The sequence below is a fragment of the Sus scrofa genome, chromosome 14 (assembly GCF_000003025.6).
Source record: "Sus scrofa isolate TJ Tabasco breed Duroc chromosome 14, Sscrofa11.1, whole genome shotgun sequence".
Taxonomy (NCBI): Eukaryota; Metazoa; Chordata; class Mammalia; order Artiodactyla; family Suidae; genus Sus; species Sus scrofa.
In genome coordinates, this window is record NC_010456.5 from 134,435,300 (window position 1) to 134,461,758 (window position 26,459).

Here is a 26,459-nt window from a genome sequence, read left to right on the forward strand (position 1 = left end):
AATGTGGTACCGCTACAAATATTTACACTTAATAATAAAAATGGCACAAGAAAAATGACGATCCGTCTGAACCCCTGGAGAAGAGACTCTGGTTCCAGAAGTCAGCAAACCAAAGAGCATGCTGGGCTCTCAACGTACAGAACGGATAGTAAAAGCAGAACAAAATGCAACAGATCTAAATGGAGCATGTTGGAGTTCCCATCGTGGCACAGTTCGATCCCTGGCCTCGCTCAGTGGGTTAAGGATCCGGCACTGCCGTGAGCTGTGGTTGTAGGTCGAAAACGCGGCTCCGATCCCGCGCTGCTGTGGCTCTGGCGTAGGCCAGCAGCTGCAGCTCTGATGAGACCCCTAGCCCGGGAACCTACATATGCCGTAGGTGCGGCCCCAAACAGCCAAAAATAAATAAATAAATGGAGCATGTTCTCATTCATTAGTGATGACAAAATAAGGCCCATTGAGGGGGAAAAGTTGAAATGTCTGAAGTTATGAAAAGAAAAGGCCACAAGCCAGAATTATCAAGTCTAGAATGATAGCAATATAATGCTTTTAAATGGATACACTTAAATATACTAAGAGGACTACAATGGCACATAAACAGTTCTAGTATCACAAAGGTTTGCCATCCCAAGACTGTGACTCTTTGTGAATTTTCTGTTTTTCATCTATTTCCCTCTCCTCTGTCCACATTAAAAAAGATTTGTTGGAGTTCCTGCTATGGCACAGTGGGCTAAGAATCTAACTGCAGAGGCTCAGGCTGCTGCAGAGGCAGGGGTTCAAGCCCTGGCCTGGGAACTTCCGTATGCCACAGGTGTGGCCATTTAAAAAAGATCTGTCTAGAAGGAGAGCCCAACAAGTGAGCTACCAGACTGAAATCAACATGTGGTCCCTTCCTCAGGCTGCAATTCAGGTTATAGCCCTCTTTTATGGCTACCTATCAACTGCAAGTGGGGTTGCGTGAATAGCCACCCAAAAAGTGAGGTACAGGACCCCAGGCATGGTGATGCGACATAGAATAAAGAGCCAAGAACCAAAAAGCGGGGTATTATTTATACTGGGCAAGGTAATGAGACAGAATAAAGAGCCAAGAACCAAAAAGCAGGGTACCACATCCTGAGTGAGGCGATGAGCCCCAGAGGAAAAAGCCAGCACCTGCCTCCAGGACACGCAAGAACCACACCCTGAGAGTCTCACGAGGGTGCTCAGGGGCGAAGGTTAACCCACTGGCGGGGTGCCCAGAGCTGGGGAGCAGCCAGGCCAACAGGGCCACAGTCAACATGGGTGGGGTCGCAGACACCACAAGGCATCCTCCAGGCGTGGTGGCCGTGCTCCAGTTATGGTCACCTCCAGGGCTGGACCGGGCTTCCCAAGCTCTTCCAAGAGCTACGGAAAACGGTTACCCCAAATTATGCCGAAAACACCTTGAGTGCTGAGAACCATTGTCCAAGGCCAATTGTCCGAGCACGCGTGGTGCTTGGCCACAATCTGTCACCTTTTGTGTGGAAAGCGAAATGGACGTGGTGGCCATTGTGACTCACCGATACACCCAGGTTCGCCCAAAGAAGGTGCGTGGGTAGTTCTAGTCTCCCATCCCCCAAATCAGAGATGCTCCGAATTGTGCAAAGCCTACGGAGTCGGCTCTGCTAAGTAACCCTCTGCTGTGAGCTCCAGCCGGGCAAGCCTTCTCAGGTCCCTCTGGGGAAAGGTTTCCGGAAATCTACAAGACGGGGGACCGTGGGGACCAGCCCAGCTCAACGACTCATTTCACAAACAAGGCTTCCAAGTGACCTGCGGGGGAGGGGGCCCCGAGGGCCCAGGTTCCAGGCAGCAGCCCAGTGTCCACGACTGACCTTCCTCCACGGGAAAAGGGACCGAGACACAGTGAGACCCTTCTTCCACTGGTTGGGTTGGGGCTGAGGCCCCCGGGGAGCCGCCCGCCAGGGGAGCATCTAAAGGCCAATATTTCTTTCTTTCCTGGCCTTCACTCCTTCTAAAAGAAACCTTTTTTTAGACCCTGTGGGCCAGAAACTCCCCAGGGTTCTCAGGAGAGGGCACTGTCGTAGCAATTCTTTGTGGGCTTTTGACCTTTTCCAACTGAAAGTCCTGCGCTCCTCAGTACTGCAGAGAACAAGCCTAGAGGTTTGACAGAAAGAACACGGAGAAAACTGGCTCACACGCTCTTTTTCTCCCTCACTTTAAAACAATGTTGTTAGTTCAAGGAGAAAACATTTTTTTTTTCCAGCAGGATAAAAATCCTTTCTTTCTTTCTTTTTTTTTTGGGGGGGAGAGTCCTTTTAGGGCCACACCCACAGCATATGGAGGTTCCCAGGCTAGGGGTCTCATCAGAGCTGCAGCTGCCAGTCTACACCAGAGCCACAGCAATGCGGGATCTGAGCTGCATCTGCAACCTACACCACAGCTCACAGCAACACCAGATCCTTAACCCAGGGATGGAACCCGCAACCTCATGGTTCCGAGTCAGATTCGCTAACCACTGAGCCACGATGGGAATTCCTAAAAATCATTTCTGAGAGAAGCTGTGGCTTGGAGACTTGGAGTGAGATCTAGGTTTTGCGGAAATTGGCTAAAGGCATGCTGAAACGAAGCTCAGAGCCCCCAAAGTCCTTGCTATGGAGGGAGAACAGAAGGCTCTCCGTCGCTATTTTCTCAGCCACACTCCACATAAGTGCAGACACCAAACGCTCTTCTCAGCACATATTCCTAATCCATTCGGGGTGGGGGGGGGGGGGATCGTTCTATGTTCAAGACATCCTAGAGACTGCTACCTCTCAGAATCTTAGCTCATGAAAGATGTGCCATCATCAGCAAGCTGCTTTCTTCCTAAAGACGTCCATCCACCCCCTTTTACTTGAGCCACGTGGGGTGGCAGGAGGCTGTTGGCCTAATTCATTTTTATTCTTCGTAATTAATATGTCAAGAAGTCCTACCATGGCTCCATCCTGATCCGAGTTTCCTAGTAGTGTAATTTCCGTTGACTTATCTCTACAGCAGCCGTGGCGGCAGCAAAAATCACTTTACACTGAACTCTGTTGCTTCAGAGTTAATTACATGTATTTTGCTTTTGATAAATGAAAATACCAGATGCAATTAATTGAAAGACAATCAATAGGATCCTGTTATTTAGACGTCCCGATGAAATATCCAGAGGCCACTGGCGATCCATAGTCATCAACTAATTGAAAACACATTCCAAAGGGGATTTTCAAAACCCTGCACTTTTACCTGGAGATATTACACAATAACTCACCAATATAAATTTGTCCACAAACTCTATAGTTCACACGAAGGGCTGTCCGTCTTTTGAAGAGAATCCAGCTTCATTGGTTCAAAACCATTTAAGGCGATGAAACCCTGAAAGCAAAATGAATTGGGTCAGTGAAGCTGAGGCAGTGATTTTTTTTTCGTTGTTTACATCTAGCCATCCTTTAATTGCATTTTTCCAATGCCTTCGATTCTAAGCTACCAGAGGTTATTAAATGGTTTCATTAAAAATACTATTTGTCTTGCTTTAGTCACACACCAGATCAAATTAAACAGCGAAGCACCAGAACAAATGAACCCTTTCCATCTATTTTGACGCGAAGCCAAGTGTGCAAAACCAGAAGGTGATATTGTGTCATCACCGTGAAAAGGGCATTTAACTTCTTTACATCTCCAAGTAGCAAGCAAACAGACAAAACAATCAATACCTTCGAGCCAAAAGTATTACCGACTCTTGGAGAAATATGGAATTATAAAGTGCAATTCATAAGCCCATGGTTTCTAAGTGCCATTAGCATAAATGCTGACAACTGTTAATCCACTGTAACTCTGATTAACGGTTGCAGTTGTCCATTAATAGAAGGCATTTTAACTTACTACTGAAATTGATTACTCCGTTAAGAATTCAATCCTAATGTTCAATAAAATTGCACTTTCTTGGCAAATGCAATATGAAATGAGGTGATGCATTAAACGGCACTCACATTTATTTTACTATACGTGGAACCAAGAGGAAATACATGGTACCATCCCCATTGTCTGAACCACTTCCCGTACACACAGGGCTCTAGAGGGGTTATTCCTCCTGGGCTGACGGAGAAGCCAAACACCTGCGCGGCAGGCGTGTCCAGGTGTCTCTTCGTGCCTTTCCCATGAAGGACAGACACAATGTCAACACCGGAGCGGCCCTGCACCTGGAGCGCCTGTGTTTTAAGGTAAAGTTTCTCACGTCCCGGGAGAAAGGAGAGCGACGCTTCGCAGGAATGAACTGCTCCAGCCAACCCTGGCCACCACCAAGCCCATCTGACTAGCGACCAGGAGTCAAATGGTTGATTAATATTTTTCATTTCTTCAAATTTCTTTTTATCTTTTTTTTTTCCCTATTAGAGCTGCCCCTGTGGCCTATAGACGTTCCCAGGCTAGGGGTCAAATAGGAGCTGCAGCTGCCGGCCTACACCACAGCCCCAGCCATGCCAGAGCTGAGCCGCATTTGCAACCTACACCACAGCTGGTGGCAATGCTGGATCCTTAACCCACTGAGCGAGGCCAGGGATCGAACTTGTATCCTCATGGATACTAGTTGGATTCTTAACCCGCGAAAGCACAACAGGAACTCCGGATGGACATTTTTTAAATGTATGAAATTCGTGTCAACAGTTTCCCACCAGCACTCTACTTTACAAACCATTCAAAAGAGACCCAGACTCCCGTGTCTGGGTGGGTAGGGAAAGCGAAGACATTCCAGTCTCTAAAGCCTTAGGGAGCACAGGCTCTCAATGGTCCCAAGCCTCTAATGACACATTATAGAGTTTCATGCTAAGCATCTACCACAGCCAAGGAACCATCTTTTTGAGGCAGCCTAGCAAACTCTTACCCACCCTTCAAAACCCCATACCATAGGCATAGTCTAACACCTCCACAGTTGACTGTCAGCAAAAACAAACTCTGCCTGTCGCAAAGTCTAAATGTTTAAATGCCTCGATCACATGTTACTGATCTCCAAATTCCTCCACGTCTGGAAGACAGGAGGAAATCAAATATTTAACTAACTGCATATACAGAAACATACGCCTGCCTGTAACCTTCTTTTAAAACTCAGGTCTGAAGACAAAGGTAACAGGTTAACACCTCCTGAAACTTGGTGGGTATGGATTCCTTCCTTGAGCATTTTCATGGTAAAATTAAGTAGGGAATCAATAACCTTGCCTGCAAAGGCCTCACTGAGGAGGTGACATTTCACAGGATATCAAGCCAGAAATTCAGAAGAGCCTGCAGACTGCCCAAGTGAACGGTGACAGCTTATTTAGCGGATTGAGAACATGAAAAGGCTTGGTAGACAGAATCTTGAAATCAAGTGCCCATTGTGACTCGAAGGTGGAAAGAAGTACTTAAAAAGAGGAGCTACAGAAAGGCTACAAATTCAAAACCACTTCTTTCAGTGATTCCTCGAGGACGGTGCAGTGGGGAGGAGACGCCGCACTGATGTGCCGGGGGGAGTTTCGGGGGCAGGATTTCCCAAAGAACTTCCAGAAGTCTACAACAAGACAAAGAAATGGCTTAGGTGGGGTTCCCATCATGGCGCAGTGGAAACAAATCCGACTAGGAACCGTGAGGTTGCAGGTTCGACCCCTGGCCTCGCTCAGTGGGTCAAGGATCCGGCGTTGCCATGAGCTGTGGTGTAGGTCACAGACACAGCTCGGATCCTGTGTGGCTGTGGCGTAGGCCAGCAACGGTAACTCCCATTAGACCTCTAGCCTGGGCACCTCCATATGCCACAGGTGTGAACCTAAAAAGAAAAATAAAATCACCACTGCTCCTAAAGCAGCAACCACAGAATCCCAAGCAGTTCCATTAAGTCACCCAGCCTCAGCCAGGAAATGCCAGGCAGCTCCAAGCTTCGGACCCAGGAAGAGGGCTTCTTTTTTTGGCTGGTACGACCAACCTGGGTGAATCTATGGAACCTCACTTGGCAAACGTGTTCCGCCCAGAGTTGAGGAAGATCAAGGTATGTGCGTGGCACTAATACGTGTTCGCACGCACACGCGCAGGCACACACACCACGGCAGAGGTGGGGAGGGGCAGCAGCCCCTAGAGCCTGGAACAATCCAGTTCAGGACTGGGCTTTCACCCAGGAAACTTACAACGCAGGACGCACTGGCCAGACAGGGCCTCACCACCTGGATTTTTAGCTGCCTCTTACACCAAGTTGGGCATATGAAAATGACCTTTGATGTCTGTAGGCATTAAGGAGACTTTGCTAAAACTGAAGCTGAACTTTCAGAATGTCTGGAAGGGGGCCTGAGAGGCTCTGCCCCAGCTCACTGGGGGGGGAGGGGGTGCAGGCCTGCCCCCACTTGAACTCCGCCCTCTGTCAGAATGGCCCCTGGTGCTCTGCCCTCACGGAGGCCTGGCCTGTGCCATCCTACCGGAGTTGAGAGGCGCAGACAGCTCTGTCCAGCTCCTGCGCCCCACCTGCTGCATCACAGAGGTACCCACCTACTTGCACTTACTCTGCAAGAAATATTTCTTGCTTCTAAAGCTTAGATGTGCCAGCTCTTGTTACCACTCTGGCGTCGCATGAACCCCCACTTGGAGTCTCTGGTCTGACTCACACTGGGGTCATCTAGGCTTTCAAACGCCTGCCCTCTGTCTGGCCACCGGTGGGGCCCGCTCCACCTGCTGCTTCCTCTGCCTCCTCTTCTCCAGGCTGGCCCTGTGGCCAGAACAGGTGGGCCCAGACTGGCCAGTGAGCCAAAACGAGGCCTGGCTTGGGCACTTAGAAGCAGGAGAGAGGTCCTCAGGCGGAAATGTGGACAGAAGCAGGAGGCCCGGGCGCTGGGGGAACCCTGGCCTTATCTGGAATCTGCTCTCCTTCTCACTGTGCCCCTCCTGGATCCAGGGGCTGTTCAGTTACTAAATCCAGAAGGTGGCCTGCAGAGGGGTCCCCTGGGCGATCAGGAACTGACTGCAACAGAGGGCTACTGGGAAGGGACCAGGGGGAGAGCGTGGACTTGCAGGAGGGGAACCCCAGGCTCCCCGGGGGCGAGGTGACCAATGCCCTGGGACTCTGGCCACTGAGGCAGGGGAGACAGCAACCACTTTACGGGCAGGCGGGCGGGTCCTTTCAAATCCACGACGCCAGGCTCGCGTAGGTCAGTGTTCAGGAAATGGCCACTGCGGGCCTCATCAGATGGCACACTCCACCACAGCTTGTCATCAGCAGCACCTGCTAAGACCCAAACCCACCTCTGCGCAAATCATAAATGGCTCATATTTGGCCTAAGGGTGCCGCACTCCTCGCCAGGTCACTGAGGGAGCCCCACGCTCGCCCAGAGGGGCCCCGCCCTCCTCTTGCTGGGAGTCTGCCCAAGGCTGTGCTTAGGAAGAGACAAGGGACTGGGTGAAGAGCCATCCAGAATGCCAGCCTTCTCCCCCAGAAATGTTCTCCTGGCTGGTCCTCTCAGAAGAGTGCCTGTTGTTAAATCGACAGCTGAGCCAAGCTGGCGTGGTGCTGAAGGGATGCTTGGGTACAGGAGGTAATGCCAGCCCTCCCCCAGTTGCAGGGCAACCACGGGGCAACCCTGCTGCCCAGCCTCCGCCTCTGGGCAGAAGGAGCCACCTGCCCAGGGGCTTCTCCAAGAGGGTCTCCCGCAACTTGCTTCAGCTCCAAAGAAGGCCCGGCCCAGAGGGAGCCACTGTGACCTGAAGTTCAAAAGCAGCCCCAAGCGAGCCCTGGGTTAATCTCCTCACCCCTCCTGCTGCAGACACGAGCCCCACGGCACTCTTCTGGGGTTTTCAGACTCTGAGAGGGAGTGGCCCTTGGTGGTGGGATCACGACAGGCATGGGAGGGCAAAGGAGGTGGATGCCAGGGGCTATCCCCTATGTCCACATCGGGGCCTCACTACTATCTCAAGTTCAAGGGTGGTGGGCAGGGGAAAGCCTCAAGTGGACCTGGAACCCAGTTCACAGAGAAACAAAGGCCCACGCCCTGAAACCGACCCATCTGTATCAACAAGAAGTCCTGGCCAGAAAGGGACATGCCCAGGCAGAGGGTGCCAGGTGTCAATTCAAGGCCACAGGCAGCAGCTCCTGGAGTCCATTTCACAGGACACCTGAGCAGCCTGGGCCCCTCCCCAACCCCTCCTGCTCCCGATCCACACCTGACCACCCTCAGCAGGTGCCCCACACAACCAGGGATGCACAATGACCCACAAGAGAAACTGGGTGGCTTTGGGCTGCCCTCAGCCAACTGGGGGAGGGGGAGGGGGGAGCAGCAAGCTTGGGGGACGGCTGGGGGCACAGATGGGCATCTCTGAGCAACACGGGGCAGGGAGGGCTGGCAGCTGCTGAGACTGTAGCCTCTGCCCACCCTCAAGCTCAGCATGTGTGATCTGCCCCCATCCAGGACCTCAGGCTGACACAGTGATGGCACCAACCCAAGTCCACTGGGAACCCTTTCTCTTGTGTACTTATGTACCTGCCCAGCCTTTAACCATGAACTCATGCCTAGCCCAACAGACATGTCTAGTTTGGTTGTCACACTGGGAAAACCAAGGAAATGACAAGATCTTCCCAAGAAAGGAAACGACCACTGCCCAGAAGATGTTCTCAGGTCCCTTCACCTCCGCATGTTACAGCCACACGAGACCTGCCCGGGATCCAACCACTCACTGCTACCCAATAACGATAAACCGTATTAACTAGCTCTGCAACAACGACCCTTTGGGGAGGGGGAGGGGATCCTGAAAGCAAATTCTTTGCATGTCTCTATTTAGGCCGGCTGCTATCAAGACACCTAAGGTTAAATCAACATTTAGTTATAACCGCCCCCTCCAGGTCCAAGAGTTTCCACTTCAATAAGAAAAACGCCCTCCAGGCAAAAACTTCACATACAGTCTTGAGGAGAGAAAGTTTAATGAAATTTTGTATTAAATACGTTCAGCTGGGTCGAAGTTTTAAAAAATGTGAAAAAGCCCAACCGCCAAGATTTCAGAACTCTCGTGTTCACATGTAAGGACAGCCAGGGGAAAACTGGAAGCGACCTCTTGGAACTCGGCCACTTTCTTAAGGAAAACAAAATAGGATACTGTCCCAGTGTTGTCTCAGATGTCGTCAATTAATGCGTCCGTTCCTCTGCTGTCTCCCAGCCCTTTGTTACGGTACCTACAGCGGATCTGAGCTGGGCCAGGGGACCAGGGGCAGCCGAGCCTCACGGAGCCTTAGCTGGCTCCAGTCCTCGGGGGCAGGGCTTCGTGCTCAGGAGCACCAGTGACGGGGAAATAAACAAGGACAGGAGGGTGCCAGATTGGGGCGGGGGGCGGGGGGGGGGAGGTGGATGCCTGGAAACAACTGGAAGAGCGAACACAGCAACCAAATCAATAAACGCGCGCTGTACATCAGGCCTGACGCGAGCCAAGTTTCGAAAGGAAAAAAAAAAAAGTAGATCCATGAGCAGCAACCCACGCACACAATGACGTCTGGCTGTGAGTTCAAGCTGTGTTCCCACACCCCAAACTGCCCTGCTACCCATGGAAGTGAAGACAGCTGGTCCAGGCAGTCTGGCCCCCACTCCGAGAGGCCTGGCCGGGCATCCATCCACATGTCAGACAAGCTGGGAGGCCACCCTGCTAACTCTGAAATGCCCGGAGGAGGGGAAGGAGGCCTGGCCTGGGGCAGGGGAGGGGAGGGGAGTGACCCCGTAAAAACCAATCCAGCTCCAGCTCGACAGGAAGCCTGGCCACTGAGGTCTCAGCCTCACGTTATCAGGCAGTGGTGGTGGAAACCCACAAGGCAAAAAATGACACCTGTAGGTGGCCATGTGTGGTTCCAAACAGTCACTGAACCAGAAAGCTACCAGCATAGCCTCTACGAGGCCCTGGAACCTGCCATGCGGGAAGAGAGACTTGGGCTGGCCTCAGAACAGAGCCTGTGAGCAGTAACCATGAACCAGTAAGGATTTTTTTTTTTTTTTAATTTTTAAAGTATAGCTGATTTACAGTGTTGTGCCAATTCCTGCTGTACGGCAAAGTGACCCAGACGTAGATACATAATACATTCCCTTTCTTAGAGCATCACCCACCATGGTCTGTCCTGAGACTACAGCTCCCTGTGCTGTACAGCAGGACCGCACCGCTTGCCCTGACTAATGTCACATTACAGCTACCGACCCCAAACTCCCAGTCCATCCCTCCCCTCCCCAGGACGGCACCTTGAAAAAAATGTCCTGGCCTCAGTTTTTTCCCTGGTAGAGCAGAGGGTTCAGGAGAAAAAAAGGTGTTGCCTAGATCCCTTTTCATCAGGCACCTCGCTGACATCCCTCCAACAAGGGGCCCGGGGTCAGACAGTAAGCAGACAGAAGCTCAGGACAGTTACAGAAACCTAGACACTGACAACCTTTTTTTTTTTTTTTGGCCACCCTGCGGCATGTGGAGTTCCCAGGCCAGGGATCAGATCCAAGCTGCAGTTGCAACCTAAGCAGCAGGTGCAGCAGTGCTGGATCCTTAACTCACTGTGCCAGGCCGAGGATTGAACCCAGCTCTCCAAAGACACTGCCACAGCAGGAATTCCTAGGCTGACCATCTTTTTTCTTTTTTGTCTTTTTAGGGCCACACTCGCGGCATATGGAGGTTTCCAGGCTAAAGATCCAATCACAGCTGTGGCCGCCGGCCCACACCACAACCACAGCAACATAGGATCTGAGCCGCATCTGCGACCTACGCCACAGTTCACGGCAGTGTGGGATCCTTAACCCACTGAGCGAGGCCAGGGATTGAACCTGCGTCCTCATGGTTACTAGTGGAGTTCATTAGCTGCTGAACCACGACGGGAACTCCCTAAGCTGACAGTAACACAAAATTCATGCAAGACAAGAAGACAAACACCGCCCCCCCCATGGCCCTGGGCACATTTTCTGCAAAGTTAGGTTTCAATCCACACCTCGGGTTCTTCCCCTAGGGACTAATGAGGGGAGGAATCAAGATTTACATAAAACAAGTCATCCGAGATGCACCCCTCCCCCCTCCCCCAAAAATCACTGGGCTGTTTCTCCTGATCCGCCACAGAGATATAGGAATAGCTATTGTGTTATACCCATGTATATTATGATACCTGTATCCCAACAGATTTCTTTAGTTTCAAAAATTCAAAAACATTTCACAACTTCAGGAAAACACAAGATTAAATGGAAAACCCAACAAAACTCAAGGCTCCAAAATTCTTAAAACGTTCTTGAAACAGTGATGTCTGTTTTCTAGTATATACATCTATGCATGAGACAGAAAATACACCTGAAGCAGTAAAGTTATTTTTCCATGCCAAGATATATGATCATTTTGAAAACATGTCTTTCAGGTCATAAAATGTATGCATTGTTTTCATTTTCTTCATAGCTTTCTCTATTTCTCTATTTTCTGCAAAAGGCAGATTTCCTACAGTGAACATATATGTATATATATATATATTATTTTTTTGCCTCACCCACAGCATGTGGAAATTGCTGGGCTAGGGATGGAACCTGAGCCACAGCAGCCACCCAAGTAGCTGCAGTAACACCACGGGATCCTTAACCCATGGTGCCGTAAGAGAACTCCAAATGCACAGTGAATTTATACAGAGTGGGCTTCTACATCAGAAGAGGGAGCTGAAGCTGGGAACGCTGACAAGGAGATGCTGCCTTGGTCCCGGGCCCAGCACCCCCACAGAGTGGCTCTATTTAGGATCTACGACCTTAAGTAACAACTGCCAGCACCAAAAGTTCTCAAGGACAGTTTGGAAGGAAAGTTGATATCTGTCCCCCCACCCCACTGAAACCTCATGTGAGTTTAATCCAGAAACAGGGTGTCTCCTTCTCAGGGATACCCATGCGTCAACCTGAATCCCAGTGGCCAATCAACCTGGGAGAACCCCAGAGGGGCGGGGGCACCAATGCAGAGGGAACCCTTGGCCCTGGTGGGGAGCTAAGGAGCTCAGAACTCAGCCTCGCCCAGGGCTTGCAGGCAAAGGACCAGCACGGCAGTACGGCAGGGGAAAGGCAAGGCTGCAGCCAAGTTCTTGGCCACGGATTAAACTGCAGATAGTGAGCAGAGAGAAGTGTGAGTCTGGGTCTATAAAACTTAAGAGAACCAAACGGCCATGTCCACAAGCCCTGAAAAATTATTCACAAGAGTGACAGGCTTCAGATAAGAACCCTACTGACCAATGGACAACGTACGGAATACTGAGCAGGGCAGGAAAGCTGAGTGAAATTAATTTGGCTGCAACAGACCCTTGCTCAACCACCTGCACCCCTCCCCCTGACCCTGCATCCACTGTCCAAGGCTTCAGCTGCTTTGCCAGGTTTGTGATGGGTTTAGCTGATTGCCTCCATGTGAGCAGGGACAGAGTAGGGTTTTTATCTTGCAGAACTGGGAGACGGACCAACAGTGAAAAGCACTGGAATGAGTGGCCCTAGAAAAGCGCCCTCACCCCGAGTTCGGCTTCTTCACTGGGAACCTAGGATGTGGGCATTCTTTCCTGGGCTATGGGGTTACCTGTGATGCGGCAGGTAAAGTGCTCAGCCCTCACATGTTTAAAACATCTGGTTCAGGAGTTCCCATCATGGCTCAGTGGTTAGCGAATCCGACTAGAAACCATGAGGTTGTGGGTTTGATCCCCGGCCTTGCTCTGTGGGCTAAGGATCCAGCGTTGCTGTGAGCTGTGGTGTGGGTCCCAGACGACAGCTCCAATTAGACCCCAGCCTGGGAACCTCCATATGCCATTGGTGCGGCCCTAAAAAGACAAAAAAAAAAAAACCGTTCACAAATATGTGTCAACAATTCTATTGTTTTAACAAAAGTGTTCCTAATGCAACTAGGGGAATTCAAGAATTCAGAGTCCTGGGAAGAAAGAAAGGCCTAAAGGAAATTCAGTTCGGTTTTTATTTCAAACTATGTTTATTCAAACCTGAACATTAGGCTTCAGGGGAGATTTAAGCTTAAAATGAAGGAATCACTGCCATCAAATGGAACGGCAGCTATTCTGCAGCAAAGAAGAGACTTAACTTTCCAAAATCCATTTACAGGGCTGGGCTTGTTACAGAGAACCGTACAGAACATACGGATGTGAGTGGAGACTCCAAAAATCTAACAACGTAAATTCATGGGTCCAATAGATTTTTTTCCTCTAGAAGCAACAAATTCCAGTCTTGGGAGTTCCTGCCATGGCTCAGTGGCTCAGTGGTAACAAACCCAACTAGCATCCATGAGGATCAGGGTTCGATCCCTGGCCTCACTCAGTGGGTCAAGGATCCGGAGTTGCTGTGAGCTGTGGTGTAGGTCACAGTTAGGCTTGGATGTAGCGTGGCTGTGAGCTGTCATGTAGGCTGGCACTGCAGCTCCGATTTGACCCCTCACCTGGGAACTTCCATAGGCTGTGGGTGCGGCGCTAAAAAGCAAAAAAAAAAAAAAAAAAAAAAAGCCAAAATAAAAGCCAAAAAAAAAAAAACAAAGGTGAAGAGGGCTCTTCCACTGGTTCCCCAAACAGCCACACCATCGTGGCACAAACTTCTTCATACATCGTCCCCCGGACGCTGGCTGAGAAGCGGAGTGTGATGCTTGCTCATCCTGACATCAGAGTCTTCGGGCCCCTCCTGGGCCTCCACGACCGGCTTCCTCTTAGCAGTGTTCCAGTCTGAGACGAGGTCGCAAACCTCTGGGATGGGCTAGGCCTCACCACGAAAGGAACAACCTGGTGACACTACAAGCTGAACAAATTTCAAAGGGAACTGTGCTGAGCGAAAACACCCCATCCCCAAAGGCTACATATGATCTGATTCCATTTCTCTGAGGTTCCTTTTAGGGCCACACCCGTGACCTATGGAAGTTCCCATATGCCGGGTCAAGAATCGGAGCTGTAGTCACCAGCCTACACCACAGCCACAGCAACACGGGATCCGTAACCCACTGAGCGAGGCCAGGGATCAAACCTGCGTCCTCATGGTAAGCAGTCAGATTCGTTTCCGCTGAGCCACCACGGGACCTCCGTTTCTCTAAGATTCTTAAGGGACAGAATTACAGAGATGGAGAACAGATTGCCGGTTGTCAGGGGAGCAGACAGGACACTCCAACTCTAGAACTTTCCCTGGTGAGCTGGGTCTAGGAAGCCAGTCCTGTCTCCAACCATGTCCGCTGGCCTTGAACTGTCTGGACCCCCTGAAGTGGGAACAGGTGAGAAGGGCAACAAGTGAGAGCCTTGGGGAACAGAACTGTTGTGTATCTTGATTGTGGTGGGACGTACTGGAATCCACACGTGACACAACAGCTAGGAGTGAAAACACACCCAAATGAATCCAAGAAACACTGGGAATCAGCACAGTGTCTGTGGATTGTATCAATATCAACTTCTGGGTCATGTTACTGTCACTATTGTTTTGCAAGATGTTACCAGTTGGGGGAGAGCAGGTCTCGTTGCTCTTAGCGCTGCACATCAAAGTCAAAATAACAAGTTTAATTACAAACATAACAAGCAGGTTTGTCCCATATGGGGGTCTGTCTGTTTAGTTTGGCTCAAGGTGACCGATAAATAAACAGGGCAGTTCCTTGCTTGGGCGGATTGGTGTTTACCCCGGAGCCCAGCCTGTTGACAAGATTCGAGCCCTGAGCTGGGATCAGCCCTGGAGCCTGTCCCGCCTCTCGAGAGCCTGAACCCTGACCTTCTCCGCTGGAGTTGGCAGAGATGCTTACGACGTAAGTTCTTTCCTGGGAAAGGGCACAATGGGTGTCTCTCTCCCAGCTGCTGCCAGATGCCCAGGGCTCCCCAGGTCACCTCTGCCAGAACAGCCCCGGAGAGGACGAGAGAAAACCGGCCCCCAGGGCTGGTGCGTGTGGGCCAGTGGGCACAGGGGCAGGGAAGCCCAGGCTCCCTGACCCCGCCTGGCTAAATCGAAACTCGAGGCAGCAGGCTGCAACAGGCCAAGACTGTCCCTAGCTGACACACACACACACACACACACACACACACACACACACGGCTGGTTGTATGTCGGGCTGGCCGCTGTCCAACACCTAGCTCACTCAGAGAAAGTTCTGGAGCTGGAGTGTCCTAGTGGGGCCCCAGGGCCAGTGAGCCACTTGCCTGAGCGGACCCACAGCTACACCCCTGCTTTTCCAGCAGCCTCGGGGCCTTGCTAGCACTGCTGAATTCCACCCCAGCCTTTTGTGACAAAACTTAACCACACTGTATCAGCCTCGAGGTCGCTTGTGGCATTCTGTGTCTGTCCTCCGAGCTCCCATCACCTCCCTTTCAGGGAGAGCTGGCACCGTCAATCCTAGCACTCCCAGGTCCCTCCCCGCAGAGTCAAAGAATCCAGATGGAGACAATTACAGGAGCAGGATGCGGAGATTGCCGAGTACCTTTTATTGTCTTCAGGGTCACACACCTTTCAATCCGTTCCCCGGGAGTGGGAGTGTATCCTCGAGTCCTCCCAGAGACAAGAACCAAGGTACCTCCCTCTCCCCAAAATGTGCCATTAGCTACAAGTGTACCGAAGAAAAGCACTTACATTATAATACTATTTTTTTTCCAGATTCCATCAACCCTTCAAGAGCCCGTTCACTCAAAAAGCTAACCTGCTTTCAAATCACCAACGTCACCCGCTTCAAAGCTGATAAAGAAATAACCAGCGGCTCTTCCACGGGAATAAAAAAATTACATTCTACATAAATTAAATATATAATTTGATTAAACATGTTTATGTCTTTGTGATGACATTTAAAATAGAAGTAATCATTTTCTTTCTTAAAAGAAAAACTCTTTCAAATATAATTCGAAGCTGTCAAACCTACCTCCCGCTACAGATCTTTTAAATGTCACGTACCTTCCAAAGGGGATGGCAGTTTCCTTTTAAATATGCAATTCCAAACAGTGTGTTCTGAATCAAGCCCGCATTAAAATATACCGCTGGCATTTATCCTGATTAAGCAGAGCCCTCGCCCCTGGCTCCTGATGGATCTGCTCAGGGGCCCAGCACCCAGCACCCAGCCTCGCTCATGCAACTCCAGTGAATGCCTCCCGGCTGGATACAGAGCACAGGGCCCAGCACCAAGTCACACCCCTGAAATGCCCGAAGAGGGCAAAGGTATGCTCTCCTGAGTCCTCCAGTTTCCCTCCCGGATATCTTGCTGAACTCTGTGTAACCCAATTTCCGCCCAGCATCCATGGCCCAATCGCAAGACAGTGTTAATCAGATGCAAAGAAAACTCCAAACTCATTCTCCCAAGTCAATGACCTACATATTCAATTGCTTATTCTCCGACTCTGTAGCAAACACCATGCTATATTTAAACACAGAGCGCGGATCTATCTTTCTTCTGAGATACAGATGAGCCTCATACTCTAAGCCTCCTGTTCTTCTCAACTTGCGAAGGGCCAGCCTTGTCAGCATCAACTGTTCAGGCAACTCCAAAGAGAGAGGGATGGTCCCTGCTGTCATTATTTTCATCAGGTTCCAGCGGTCATTTCTGGAAAAAGTAATGGTAAATAGCATCTCTACTGGAATGTAAGCAGAGCGAAGCCTGCCTCCGCAGCACCGGGCAAAGAGCAAGGCTCACAAAGAAAACAGACCAAATGACTTCAAGTCAGTTAAGCGTGAGTATCGACCATGTCGCATACCAAGCGCCCAAAGGGGATGGATGCAAACGCTGCCGCCTCCTAACTGCTCGACCTCAGGATGAGAGAGGGACACTGAATGATCTTGGAGGCAGCAGAGACGACAACAAAAGGGGCAGAAAGCTCTCCGAGTCTGTTCCAAGACCAGGGCAGGGCGGGGAGACACACACATACACACTGGTGAGACCATCTTGCATCTCACCAAAATGCGATGACATGTGGGAAGTCGGACACACACACACACACACACACACAAACTGTGTTGGAAGAGGAGCCTCAGAACTTCTCAGGAAGCATCAAGGCAGTGGGCCGGGAGACCAAACAGCAGATGCCCGACCCAGCCCAACACTGTACCAGCTACCTTCTTTCTGGGAAAGGGAGCTGCACTTGGGGGGAGGGGGTGGGAAGGACAGGCCAGGACCAGGGAGGGGCCAGGACCTGCACAACTGGGACAGTACAGGGCAGCAGCAGCCGGGGAGGGGACCGCGGTGGGTGAGTACACTTCACAACCAAAGCCCAGATCCCAGCCAGAGGTGGGAGACCTCAGCTGCAGACACCCTCCTGCCTTACCCAGCTGTGTGGCCGCAGGCAGATCACTCTGCCCGTAGGACACCCACCTCATGGGGACAGGAGAGGAATGCTACCCGGAGAGGGTTCTGCTGCTCAAGTTCTAATTTCATTTAAAACAGGCACTTGAGCCAATTAAAACCAATTCTCGCGCCACTGGGACGTGAAAGGAACCGGAGTGTAGAGAGAGGGGGTTACGAAGGGATCTTCTTTTTGTCTTGGACGCGGGTGCACCCCCCCTTGGGTGGCGGGCTCCACCCCCACTGCGTGGATGCGAAGGGCCCGTCCACACCACCCCTGAGCCCGGACCCCGCACACCGACCTGTACACCATGGACGCACCCAAGTGTGTGGGGGCCAGGCCCATCACTCTGCCAAGTGACGTGCTTGTTTCTTCTTAGCCGCCCTGGCCCTCTGCTTGGTTCCTGTACCTCCAGCCTCTCCTAAGAGGGGGTCCTTCCTGACATGAGTGCATGTCAGTGCCCACATGCTCCCACCCCCCCAGGCCTGGGGTCCACAGAAGTGACCAGCTTAGCCTCTCCCGCCACAGAAGTAACGAGCCCAGTCTCCCCGCATCCCCACCATAGATGCTCCTGGCTCCAGTGCTGCTATCAAGCTTATCGAGCCCCATATATACACATATAGCTATACACACACACACACACACGCGCGCGCGCATCCAAAAAAGCTGCTGTGGACACTCCTGAGGGTCAAAGCCAGCGGCCCTTTCTCAGCTGCCATCCATCTTCCCGGCTGTACCACCCACACTGCACCAACCCAGAGGCAGATCCGGAGAGGAGACCTACCCTTGTCTTTAAGGCGTTCCCACAGAAACAAGAGCAGCAGGTTAAGGGCTAGAGAGGCAGACATGGGAGACACAGGACTGCAACTCGGCCCAAACGCCCAGACCAGCTTCTGCTGCACCTCACCCCCTGCCTTCTAGATACTTCCTCTCAGCCCACGTGCCCCTTAAACTCAGCCCACCCACAAGCATGGGCACCACTGCTTTATCCCGAGTCCCTGACTCCAACCGAACCCAGCCCCTCCGTCTGCCCACCTCCACATCCCAGAGGCCAGCAAGGAGCCCCAGTGTTACTCCTGGACATCAGTTCCTGGCAGGAAGGAAAGACAACTCCAACCTCGGTCTCTCCACCTATCCAACACCCATCAAAAGCCCCGCTGAGATGAATACTTTGGGAAAGAAGGACCCCGTCCAACGCAACTGGCCTTGTCCTTGAAGCACGTTAAAATCCACCCCCCATCAAATGATACCCTTAGGAGGGCCCCTCGTGGAATGGCTTTTCCCCAAAAGCCCTCGACATGGTGCTCCGGACTCTCCCGGGGCGCCCAGGAAATGGCTGTGGGATGCCAGGGCTGACACCTGTCGCCAGGCCTTGGGATGGTGGAAGAAGTCTATCCCTCACGACCCCTGGAAGGCAGCCTTTCTCTTTAGGATCCGCTCAGGGACACACGCGGTCTTTCTAAACTCCGACAGAGAAAGAGAGCTGTTCACAGCCGACTGTCCTGAAGCTTGTGGTTGCTCCACCTTCTTAAAAAAAAAAAAAAAAAAATCCACCTGGCTCTTCCCTCATGTCGTCTCCTCTTACAGCATCCTTCGAGTGCCTAAGTACTTCTTCAAAGAGACAAGATATAAGTAAAATGGAATCCACTTGGGAGGACTTTTTAGGGTCCGCTAACTCACGTCTCAAAGGCATCGGCCCTAAAGAGACGTGGAGAAGCTGGCGGCAGCCTCCCCAAGGCCAGTGGGGCCAGCACACCCAGACCACTGGGTTCTTGGATGGCCCAGCTCATGGGGCAGCCGACCTGCAGGTAGCTGCGTACCCGCTCAGCCAGTGTCCCCACAATGAAACAAACTAGAAGTGCATGCGCTGGTTTGCAGTGGGCTCCAAATCCTGCCAACCATGAAGGCACAAACATGGGCCCAGATGTAAAAAGAAAACGCCAGGGACCAAAGGGCTTGACCCTCATGCCTCGCTGGAGAGCACAGCATTTGGGGGAGAGTGGAGGGAAAGAGGAGGCAGGGCCCAGAAAAATCAAGAATGGTTCTGAATGAATATCGAGGGAAAGCCAAGAGAAGCAAACAGCCCACCTCTAAACGAAATAAAAATTGTTGCCGTTCCCAGAGCTGGTCACTTTACAGCCCTCCCCTGCCCCGGCAGCAGAGCAAATGGTGCGTCTGTCCTGCTGAGGAGAGAGCAGGGGCGGGGAGGGTGAGCCCCGCTGGACTACCCTCCAAAGCAGAAAGCCGACATTCTGCTCAGCGGTTTAAAAACCAGCTCCATCCTCCACACTGGACTGGTAGCAGTGTAAAGTCTCGGACTGCTTTATAACACTAAACATACAACGATTCTATGACCCAGCAATTCCATTTCTAGGATCTGACCCAAGAGAAATGAAAACATATGTTCCCAAAAAGCCACGTACAAGAACGGGTCGCTGCAGCTTCATCCCGAAAGCTGGGAACAGCCCAAGTGTCCATCAGCAGACGAATGGGTAACCCTACCGGTGGAAGATTCTGGAAGTGAACTTCTACCCAGCAAGTCACAAGGAACAAGCAACTGACTGAGGCTAAAACGCTGAAAATCTCAAACATATTATGGCGAATTTTAAAAGCTCTTGCCAAAACACATAAGTGCTACAATACACATGTATGTGGTATTGCACCTGTACATACATGTATGTATGTGTATATACGTCTATTAAACGCTAGAACATGAAAAGTTAATCATGTGTGGGGTGGGGAGTGGCTGAGATGATCAGAGACAGGAATGGGAACTGCTCAGAAAGGGCCATGAGGGAACTTTCTAGAATGACTGGGACGTTCTAGATCTCGATAGAACCACGATACACAGGTATGTGCACCTGTCAAAACAACTTAACCGGCATGCCTAATATCCATGCATTTCCTTTTACCGCACATCCCCACTTACACCCCCCAGCACCCTCCCAAGTTCTACCTCCAAAGGAAAAAAGCCTAAAGCAACCGCAGCAAGTCAATGTCAGGAACGAGATGCGTGCTGAAGGCCTCGGGGATGGAGCCGACCAAGGTCTAAAGGCCACTGAGAAACCCTGCCAAGTACAGCTGGACTGACGGGGCAGCTTAAGAACCCAACTAGTATCCGTGAGGACGCAGGTATGACTTGCTCAGTGGGTTAAGGACCTGGTGTTGTCACAAGCCGTGGTCTAAGTCGCAGATGCAGCTGGGATCTGGTGTGGCTGTGGTGTAGGGTGGCAGCAGCATTACACCCCTAGCCTGGGAACTTCCATATGCCGCAGGTGCGGACCTAAAAATAAATAAATACATAAATAACGACTGGTGGGCAATCAGAATGAGGACCACAGAAACACCTGCGAGGCTGGTGTCACCTCCCCACCAAGAGCTGAAATCCCAGGAGCCCAAGGGAATAATCACTCCAAACCAAAATGTGGGTACAGCGTGTGTCCAGGTAAGGTCCACTCTCTGCGAGCAAATCTAGGAATTCAAGGAGGCCCGGGACATGCTAAGGACATCCCTGCCCCGTCAGAATAACCCCCAGGGTGGCCACATTGTAGCCTGCAGGTTTCAGTGCTTGGAGGCAGGTGAAAAGAACCCCCATGAGCAGCCTTTTGACCACAAACAGCTCCCCAAGAGCAAACGGATGACACGGGCCCCTCTGGAAACATGCAGCCAAACGCCATGTGACTTTGAACACGGTTGTTGTTGGATGCTGTGTCCTAGAAAAGTTGGACTTCCCGGTCCCCGGCTGTTCCCAGCGCAGCTCACACACGGGCTATGCCTACCAGCCTCTCTTATCACCCAAGAGGCTTTTAAAGTACTGAGTACAGAAAACACACGCACCCTCCCCGTTAAACATCGAGCCCATGGAGGCTGCAGAAGGTCAACACGGCATCCACTCCAGTTTCCTCACTGATGCTTCACCCAGACGGCAGGGAGGCCACGATAAAAGCACACTGAAGAGTCACTGTGCTAGAAGGTGAGAGCAACAGAACCATAACCTTTTTAAAATTTTTTAGAAAATTTTTGGCCCCCCCCGCAGCCTATGAAGCTCCTGGGCCAGGGATCAGATCTGAGCTGCAGTGGTGACCTGAACTGCAGCGCTAGCAACACTGAATCCTTAACCCACTGTGCTGGGCCAGAGAGCGAACCCACATCCCAGCACTCCCAAGATACCACTGATCCTGGAGTTCTCTTGCGGCTCAGCAGAAACGAATCCAACTAGTATCCATGCGGACGCGTGTTCGATCCCTGGCCTTGCTCAGGGGGTTAAGGATCCAGTGTTGCCGTCAGCTGTGGTGTAGGTCGCAGACACGGCTTGGATCCTGTGTGGCTGTGGCTGTGGCTGTGGTGGAGGCCGGCAGCTGTAGCTCCCATTTGACCCCTAGCCTGGGACCCTCCATATGCCGTGGGGGCAGCCCTAAAAAGAAAAAGAAAAAGAAAAAAACTGCCACCGATCGTGTTACGCCACAGTGGGAGTTCCAGAATCATAAGCCTTGACAGAATCTGAGATCGCTGATCTGGGCAGGTCCTAGAAATCACAAGCAGAGGCCTGGCATTGTAGAGGCAGGCCCTGCAACCTGGAACAGGAGACTCGGCTTGCTTCCCAAACTGGAAGAAACCCTGGGGCACTGTCGCTTTGCCCTATTTTAAAATCAGTGTGTGTTAGTTTGGGTCCTCAACACACAGAGACCAGGACAAGATCAGTGAGAGACTGTGCGAGAGACCCTTTCTCGGGGGACAGAGGGAAGATGCAGGACTGGCTCCTGCAGAGGAGACGGAGAAGAGAGAACCCGACCTGCTGTGCAGTTCAAGGCCGAGGGGAATCTTTGGGCGGAGCAGGCGGGCTGTCAGGAGGGGTCCCTGGTCCCGCGGAGCAGCTGAGCATCCTTGCCTCGCTCAGGCCCTGGCCAGGAGTAAGGAGCACAGGCTCTGTGGATGCCGTGCTGGATTCCAGGTGTGGGACGAGCTTGGGGCCGCCCATCAAGTCCATTCCCGGAAGGAGGCTCAGAAAGGCACCTTTTCACGGCGGCCGCCGTGTGCCAGGTCGCCGCAACACTTTGATGAATGATCCAAGACTTGCTTCTGAGCTTCTCCAAAGATGGACAAGCAAGCTTTCAGGGCCACCTGGCTGTACAAAGGGTTAAGGAGGCTGTCATTTGGCAGGCGTGGGGCAGAGAAGCCCTGCAGAGAGAGAAATGCCCACCCTCAACAAGCGTGGCAGAGAGACAGGATGCCCAGGACACAGCGAGTAAATGGACACAGCGGATGGAGAAGGGAAAGCCACGCGGCTGAGGCAGGGACCATGAGACCCGGGATGAAGAAGCAGCTACCCACCAGCTCACTGAAGCCTAGTGGGAAGCAGGGACTGGTTCAGATCAAGGGTCACGTTAATTAACTACCCAAACTCACTGTATTAGATATGTTAACACGACCTGCTTCGATAAATTAACACCGGAGTTCCCCTGTGGCTCCGCGGGTTATGAACCCAACTAGTATCCATGAGGAGCAATGCTTCCCTCAGTGGGTTAAGGACCCCGTGTTGCCGTGGCTGAGGTGCAGGAGGGCAGCTGGAGCTCTGATCTGACCTCTAGCCTGCAAACCTCCACACGCCGCAGGTGCAGTCCTCAAAGGCAAAAAGAGAAAATAAATAAACAAACCAACACCAAACTGAGTATTAGCTCCACACAAGAGAAGCTTATTTCTGTATCACAAAAGAGCAGTATCCCTGACGGCTGGGAAACACTTCTCGGGGCCATTCAGGGGCCCAAGCAAGGGATACTAAGTGGCGAAGCAACGAGACCCCGCTGTATAGCCCAGGGAACTCGATCCGGTCACTCGTGATGGAACGTGACGGAGGAGGACGTGAGAAAACCAACACAGGACGGGGTCGCCTCGCTGCACAGCAGAAACGGACAGAACACTGTAAATCAACAACAATGGAAAAAACGAAAGTCGCAAAACCCCCAAATAAAGACAAAGATTAAAATTAAAAAACAACCACCACCACCACCAAGTAAAGCACACCCGCCTCCTAACCACTGCCAGAAAGTGAGCGTGCCATTGGCAGGAACTCTCCGAGGGTCTCCGCTGGCCAACTGCGTGGGGGCAGCACGGCCCCTGCAGCACCAAGTCCCCAGTGAGGGGAAGCAGGGGTCTCCGCCACACTCACGCCTGACTCAGTCTCAGGCCAGGCTTACTTTGGAAGCAATTCGGGTCTCTGGGTCTCTCTCAACAAAACAATCCAAGGTTAGCTGACCACTGAACCACATCCAAAAAGGGACACCAACAACCCTGGAAATGCGTCCATTTAACGCTTTCGTTTCTGCACAGTCATAGATAGCATTAAAGTGGCAATCTGGTCACAGCTGGACTCTCCCTCATCAACTTACAAAGTTGGGCAACTCTCCTTTGATTGGGAAATGCCCAGTTCTAAGACGTTAAAGTCTGCAAAATGCTTTCATGTCTGTCAAGTCTAAGACATCATCAAATGTTAGACCCAGCACCGCTTTGTAAGTCACTAAGAAAAGAAAAAAAGACTCAATTAAACTATGCCACAAGATTAACTGTATGACTGAACTCAATCCCAGAGATGTGAAAACGTTGAAATAACAGCCCTTTTGCTGAAGTCTTCCAACCCCTTTGTAAAGTAAAAAAAAAAAACCAAAAAAACGGGAATTGCAATTTCTCAGATAGGGAGCCCAGCCCAGGGGTGGGTGACTTGCCAGAGGTCGCTCAGCTGGTGAGGAACAGGGTTAGGAGAGGAGGGGTTTCCAACCTGTTGGACTCAGCACCTGGATCTGGGTTAAGACCCCAGCACATCCCCAAACCCTGAAGGACCAAGCCAAGCACTCATACAGATTCTGCTTCAAATGACAAATCATGCACCTTGGAGATAACAGTCTTATAAATGCATCTGAATTAAAAAAAAAAAAAACACACACACACTAAAATGAGTTTTCATCTGCATAACACTTTCCCAACAAATTCCACGACATTCAAGTGAGAACAGATGATGTAGTGAAATATCAAAAACAAGAAGCCGATTTGGTAAACAGTTGAGCGCTATTTTCACATCATCCTAATGAATTTAGTTTCAATGAACACAAATCAGCAAACACTCTGAAAATTTTAATGGTATGGTGCAAAAGGATGCGTTGAATGACAGCCCCAGAAAACAAACTCTTCTCGGCAAGTGACGGATACCACAAGAAGCGAAAAATCAGAACAGAGGAGTCGTCTGAGCGTTCAAAGGGTGCACTTGTGGCCCAGGGATCTGCACCTGGCCCTGGGCTTGACTCACACACAGAGCTCCTTGCACTCCCAGTGCAGCTACAAGGAGGGGAGCTCTGGCCCCTGAATCCTGCACAACCTGCCAGGCACAATCTGATACCAAGTGCCTGGTGTGTTCCAGTACGTGTAACAGCAGGTGGTCAGTAACCTCAACAGATGACACACAGGTTTCTGGTCAATGTCTTGTCCAGGGTAGGCTTCTGCCTCTACTCATCTCGTTACGGCCCTCAGTGTCAAGAGCAGGCTGGTGGGGGTCTTCCTGGATGTTTGGGCAGTGTCTGGGGACAGTAGGAGACAGGCCACCGTGAGCCCAGACTCCTCCAGAGCCCTGCTCACATGCCCAGCCATCCCTGCATCTATATCTCAATCCTGTCATCACTCTGAAAGTGGTACCCAAGTTAAGTCTTGGCCATGAGGTTACTCCCACTTTGTTAAAAGGAGATAGGGAAGCACTGGCATCCCCGGAGGGAACACAGGAGCAGCGAGGGGCATCTATCTCTCCCCAGAGGTGTCTGGCAGTCACTTGACCTGAGTCCTGCCTTTTCTCCACCTGAAAACCAGGCGTTGTTTGGAGGCTGTGACACAACTGTAAACTATAATTCGCTATAGAAAGACGAGATTGGTCTTTTGAAATAACGTTTCGCCTTGGACATAACAAACCCAAATTAACACATTTAAGAGTTGTTTTGAGACAGAATCCCAAAGCTTAGTTAGCAGCTTCCTTAAAACCCAAGTGTCCCTATCTCCCCAGACTGTGGGTACCTGGGGACAAGGAAGGGCTTCACTCCCCGTGCATCCGCCCTGAGCCGATCCTGTGAGAATCAGCATGGGCTTAACTGAACTCAACAGGCACTCCCTGGCCGGGGCCCCAAGAATGAATGAAGCAGCTTTCTTTCCTCCATAAGCAATGAAATCTGCTTCCAGAAAGAGAGACACAAAGGCGTCTTAAGATGACACCTGTAGGATGTTAAAGAAACAAAAGACTACAGATGAGATGCAAAAGCATTTGATCAGAAGGAAGCATGCGTTCAAAAGCCATATCCTGGGGCTCCCACTCGCTGGGCAAAGACTAAGGGGGGCCCCCAAAGACCAGCCCTATCCAGCTATTACTCCTAAACCGTTACCTCTTTTCATTCCAACAGCCACGCCATCAACTGGTGTTACTCCCAACTCAGGGGTTGGGGGGGGTGCACTGAGGCTCTGGGCTTTGCGCCAGAGTTCACGGCAATAAAAGCAGAGATTCCCACAAACTCAAGTGCACCAGTGGAAAGCCACCTGCAACCTACACAGCCAAAGGCAACAGGGCAGGAGGAAGTCAGCAAGCTTTAAGATGGACCCTGGGGCCTCAGGACCCCTGCTCCCCTTCACCCACGTTGTCAAAGCACAGTTTGACCTGAGCTTAGGGACCATCCATGCAACCCAGGGAGGGATGGGGGACCTGCTTGGCCGCACCACCCGACTGGCCCCCTCTTGCGCTGGGACATCCTTGAGAGAAGGCGGCCCTGCTCCCGAGGGAGAGAAGAACTTGGCTGCCACAGCAGCTCCAGGTGCCGGCTCCATGGAGCAAGGAGCACCTACGGGATGAATGAAGCTGAAGCACTCCCACCCTAAGTGCCACCTCCGCAGGTGCTCAAGCCAACCTAAACCGCCCCAACCTGGAATCCTCCTCCTCCTCCTCCTCCTCCATCCCAGCTGAGGCCTCTCAGGCCAGCCCGCTGGTCAGCTTCCTCCCAGACTCACATTCACTGTCTCCCCCTCCCCGCCCCCGTGCCCCATGGGTTCAACCCGACATTCAGTCACCCAGGATATTATTGGTGATTTTTAGACTCTCAAACCCTTACCCAATCGAAAGTAAGAGGAAGCAGCTGGAACGCTCCCAAACAGGAAGGGCCCTGGGGCATCCCCAAGCCCCTTGGCCCAGTTAAAATCATCTCAAGTGTTC

General features: G+C 51.5%; 1 protein-coding gene across 7 annotated transcripts in view; it reads right to left on the reverse strand.

Moving 5' to 3' along the window:
* CTBP2 (C-terminal binding protein 2) overlaps positions 1–26,459 on the reverse strand; it is a 159,494-nt gene that overhangs the window by 105,988 nt on the left and 27,047 nt on the right. For 5 of the 7 annotated variants that reach the window (XM_021073627.1, XM_021073630.1, XM_021073632.1 and 2 more), the window contains one exon: positions 3,266–3,369. The gene's annotated coding sequence lies outside the window, so the exon portion shown is untranslated. Of the gene's footprint in view, positions 1–3,265; positions 3,372–15,851; positions 16,429–26,459 lie in introns of those variants that run through there. The other 2 variants (XM_021073629.1, XM_003483573.2) reach the window with 2 other exon arrangements.